Raw genomic sequence first — 5429 nt, 5'->3', positions numbered from 1 at the left:
GCCTGCGGGACCCGCGCCCCGCGCTTCTGCGCAGCCGGGCTGAGGGCGGCCGAGCAGAGAACGGCCCCGGGAACCGCAGAGAAGGCAGAGGGGCGCTAAAAAGCACCCATGCACCTTATCTATACCTAGAGACCTCTTTGCTTTTGGACTTTGCACTAAGAGCTCTGTGCGCGAGAGAAAAGGGGCATGTGCCTTGGCGGTAGATTCGAATTTCAGTTTTCACACGGACTGCTTGAGTTCAGAAATGAAGATATATCCTATCAGGAAGGAGTCCTAAGGCTGTTCATATCTGTGGGGTTCCATGGTGTAATGGTTAGCACTCTGGACTCTGAATCCAGCGATCCGAGTTCAAATCTCGGTGGAACCTAGGCTTCTTTTTCTCTTTACCGATTCCTGTCTTTTGTTGTTTCCCTTTTAGGGATGGTTGGCAGGGAATTCCTGGGTTCACATAAACCCAGAGTGTGATCTAGAAGGGGAAGATGACACGGACTCTGGGTGGGCTCCACTGATTCCCTGCTGTATGTTCGGAGCAGGGGCCCATCTCTCCTTTTCCCTCCCCCAACTCCTCTCCCACGTAACAGGTAATCTGTGACATCCATATAATTTTGAGTTGAGCTGACCTTTTCCTCTGACTTACTGCTTTATAAAATGTAGTGAACTCATGTGTAGGAGCGAAAGGATTCGACAAAATTGAAGGAGAAGACAAATTCTCGTGGATGTGAAACTTTTCTGCCCAGAGAGAATGAGACTCCATAATGCCTATTAGGTACAGTGACCAGAGCTGATAGGTGTTTCATTTTTCACTAAGAAATGAAGATTTGTGAAAATCTATTCATACTTTAAATTTCCTGAACTCACTCAGGTATTTAAACACTACTGGATGCCCACATGGAAACGTGAAGTACTGTCAACAGAACAAGTAAAGATCCAGATACACTTTTTAAGCATTTCCACAGTGTTCCTTTGGTCATTTCTATGACATGAATCTACTATGCAGACCTGCTCTCTCTAATGAGTATGTTCCACAGAAATCACAGCACTTTCAAATTGTACCCTAGGATGTCTCTGTGATCATTTTATCTTTGTAAAACTAAAGGCTGCTATTGCAAGTGAGTTCATTTTCTGGCAAATGTCTGTATGTGTCACAACTTAAGGCAAGATGAAGAAGTTATTGAGGCCCTCAAGAAGTAAGTCCAAAGTGCTTTCTTTAGTTTTATTTCACCTATCTGTATTTCTAAAAATGTTATATTTTTATTTCAGATACAGGGTATCAGGCTATAAATAATCTTATGGGTCTTACTTTCTTCACTTAATATTATATGGCTAAAATTAATTTTTACTTTCATTGCAAGTAGCTGCCATTCATTCATGTTAGCTGCTATATAATAATCTACTGTATCAATATACCACAGTTTATTCATCTACCTTTCTGTTAATGAGAAACCTACAGAGTTGTACATAGTATGAATTCGGATTTGAGTTATGTCAGCTCCAGGACCACAAGAAATTCAAAGTTGTTTTACGGCAGAAGAAACCCCTGATTCTGTAACGACATATTTAGCTGAGAATTTATAACTTTGAGCTGTCATTCTCTCCCTCCGAATGCTTTGGCAGAGTAATGATCACTCACCCTTTTGTATTATACTACCCAATCCTTCTAAGTCCTCCAGCATCTCCTACTGCCACCTGCCAGCAGAATTATGTCTCCCAGCATAGAACACCATTTCTAGACCCAAGCCACCAGTGCCTCTGAAAGCTTGGATATCTACCTACTAAACTCTTATGCCCTTACCAGGAAAGTAATTCTGCATAAGACTTATGCCACATGTTTCTTCTGAAAGAAGAAATCTTGCCTTCGTACATCTGATTGGCAAAGCTTAGGATACATGCAGGCGTCCTAGCTGCACAGAAGCCAAGGAAATTTAGTTACAGCTGCTCCCTTGAGGGCACGCAATTCATTGCGAGGGAATTCCTACTAATATAGGAAGTCTCAGCCTTATTAGACCACTGTGTTTATCAATGTGATTGTCATCTACAATTCCTTTTTCATAACTCCCCCAAATTTTCTTCTTCCACTATTTTTCTCTTCCATTATGATTCATTCACAGAATATGTTCTAAAGGTAAGTTATTAAACACAGCAAAAAAACAAGAGAGAATTAGACCATTAAGAAGTAAATTATGAAAAAGATCACTTTAAAAAGAAATAATAAAACCATGAGGGGAAAATATATTCATTGATAGTCAAAGCCAAAATATATAGTTTGAACAGTAGATATAACAAAAGTGATAAATAGATTAGTGAACAAGAAATTAGAAGTGATGAATGAATGGGATACAAAAATCTCTAAAGAAAAGGAACATTTAGAAACACTGGAGAATGTCTAAATAAATAGGGAATGCATAAAACAATATCATTAGTAACAAGTGACTTTTGAGATGTAGAAACAAAATGGAGCTGAAATAGTAGACAATAATAATATATGAAATGAGGTATTGTGATTGCAATCAGGGTCAAATTATAGTGGAATTATTTATTATGATAAAAGATTAAAAACAAAGTTCAATGAGGTCATAATTCATGCAAATGAGGAATGAATGACTGTAAAATCAGTGTTTGTCTGAGGTCATGACCAAAGCCACACAATAAACTTTGGCAATGAGGAATTTAAAATGCCAGGATATAAAAATAACTAAGAAATTTTATTGAAAAAATTATTATTAGCATTGTATTTTAATATACTGTATTACATATTAATATTTTGATATGTTAGAATTATATTATAGTTAAAATTGTAGTAGTCAAATGTTAAAAGATTGATATTCTCGTGCCTCACTCTCATTTACTAGAATTTTCTTGTCACTCTCCTCACAGTTGAGCCAAGAAATAAATACTCATTTTCAATGTAGGTGGACCTCCTCTATTTCTAACCATTCCTTCTTTTCTTCCTAGACTTTATTACACTTGTATAAATGAAGATGTATCATGATAAAGCACTTAATTTTGGAGTTTTTCTTCCTTATGAAAGTTTAGTATGGCAAAGTAAGCTTTCTGCTTTTAAACTATCTGACCAGATGGGAAGAATTCTCAAGTAGAATTTCTTCTTCAAAGACTCAAAGCCAAAATAGAAAATAGTTTTTAAAATTAAAAAATAGTTTTTAAAGTTAAAAAAATAGTTAAAAATAGTTTTTAAAGTTAAAGAGGCCACCACATTCTTGGGTTTGTGGCCCCCTTCTTCCGTCTTGAAAGTCAGCAGTGGTGGGTTGAGTTCTCCTCGTGCCCCATCTCTCTGGCCTGTTGTTTCGCCTTCCTCTTCCAGTTTTAAGCACTTTTGTGATTAGATTGGGCCTACCTGGATAATTCAGGATAATCTCCCCATCTCAAGATCCTTACCCTTAATCACATTTACAAAGTCCCTTTTCCCATGTAAAGTAACATATTCCCAAGTGCTACAGATTAGGATGTGGACATTTTGGGGATACCATTATTCTGCCTATCACAGCACTTATTGTCTTTTTTCATTCAGCTTGAAATCTTCCTGGTTTGCGGCATGACAAGTGATTTTCAGTTGACACCTGGACAATTTAGATATTGTGCTATGAGCCTTTGGATCTTATTTAAACCTTCTATTTTAGCTGGCTTCCTCTGACACTGTTCTGACAGGGGAAGTGGTAGGAGAACCCCCTGGTTACTACCAGGTGGAAATAGAATTTCAGGTTCCCTGCTCAGTCTTTGTTGACACCCAAGGTGGGGGCTCCTTATCATTGCTGTGCAGGAGAGGGAGTTCTGGCTCTCCACTAGTTTGTTCATGTGTTGGAAGAAAAGGCTGGGCCCAACTATGATACTGAATTTATTGCTAGCTCTGGTGGGTTTAAACAATTCAAGAACTGTTATTCATTGCAAAATGTGAAAGTGAATGGTGACTCTGTGAGTGCTGATGTGAAGGCAGGTGAAGAATTTTTGGAAACGCTACATAAACTGACTGTGGAGGAAAATTACTTGCCAGAGCAAATATTCAATATGGATGAAAGCTTTCTATTTTAGAAATGGATGCCTGAAAGGATTTTCATCCACAAGGAGGCCAATGCCAGGTTCCAAGGCTTTTAAGGACAGGGTAGTAGTCTTGCTTGGGGGCAATGTTGCAGGCTACAAATTGAAACCCTTTGTGATCTGGCACAGTGAGAACCCAGAGCCTTCAAGCATATCAGTAAGCACACAGTGCCAGTGTACTAGAGGGGCAATAAGAAGTCATGGATGACCCAGCTCCTCTTTCAAGACACCCTCCTGAATTGCTATGCTAACAAAATGAATAAATACTGTTTGGAGAATAACATACCTTTCAAGGTTTTGCTTATTGTTGATAATGCTTCTGGACATCCTGAGGAAGACCTTTCCCCAGCCTATTGCTGTCACTGAGGGAGACACTGAGAAGACACTGATGCAATTCTGGAAGAATTACAACACCTATGACCGCATCAAGAACCTTGCTTGTGTTTGGGGTGATGTCACCAAGGCACATACGAATGGCATCTGGAAGGAGACACTCAGGAGACTCATCCATGACTTCAAAGGATTTGCCAAGGATGAAGAGGCTGCAAAAATCAACATGGCTGGGGCTGGCCCGGTTGCTAAGTGGTTAGAGTTCCATGTACTCCACTTCAGCTGCCTGGGTTCATGGGTTTGGATCCCAAGCACAGACCTACACACCAGTCATCAAGCCTTGCTGTGGTGGCATCTCACATAAGAGAGCTAGAATCACCTACAACTAGGATATAAAACTACATACTGGGGCTTGGGGAGGGGAAAAAAAAAGAGGAAGATTGGAAACAGATGTTAGCTCGGGGCCAATCCTCCTCGCCAAAACAGTCATACCTAAAAAAAACCCGAATCAAGAAGGCTGTGGTTGAGATGGCAAACAACTTTAACTGAGGTGTGGATGAGGGTGACATTGAGAAGCTCCTAGAGGTGGTTGGCTCCTAGATATTTTTATACAGTGTGTGTTTTAAGCTGTTTTATTACAAAAGAGTTAAAAAGTTTAAAAAAAACTAAAAGTTTATGAAATAAAAAAGTTACAGTAAGCTAAGGTTAATATATCATTGAATAAAGAAATTTTTTAAATAAATTTAGTGTTGTCTAAGTGTGCAGTGTTCACACAGTCTGCAGCAGTGTCCTAGGCCTTCATGTTTGCTCACCACTCACTCACTGACTCACCCATAGAAACTTTCAGTCCTGCGAGCTCCATTCATGGTAAGTGCCCTATATAGGTACACCATTTTTTAATCTTTTATATTGTATTCTTACTGTACTTTTTCTATGTTTATACATGTTGAAATACACAAATACTTACCACTGTGCTCCTATTGCCTACAGTATTCAGTACAGTAAAATGCTGTACGCGCTTGTAGCCTAGAAGCAATAGGCTATACCAC

At 39.1% G+C, this 5429-nt stretch overlaps 1 non-coding gene across 1 annotated transcript; it reads left to right on the top strand.

Annotated features, from left to right (window-relative positions):
• Window positions 1-295: 295 nt before the first annotated feature.
• On the top strand, window positions 296-367 carry TRNAQ-CUG (transfer RNA glutamine (anticodon CUG)). The gene has a single exon. It is a non-coding gene; the product is annotated as a tRNA-Gln (tRNA).
• Window positions 368-5429: the final 5062 nt, after the last annotated feature.

The sequence above is a fragment of the Equus quagga genome, unplaced genomic scaffold, assembly GCF_021613505.1.
Source record: "Equus quagga isolate Etosha38 unplaced genomic scaffold, UCLA_HA_Equagga_1.0 188_RagTag, whole genome shotgun sequence".
In the NCBI taxonomy this organism is placed as follows: domain Eukaryota; kingdom Metazoa; phylum Chordata; class Mammalia; order Perissodactyla; family Equidae; genus Equus; species Equus quagga.
This window is presented reverse-complemented; position numbering and strand designations above follow the sequence as displayed.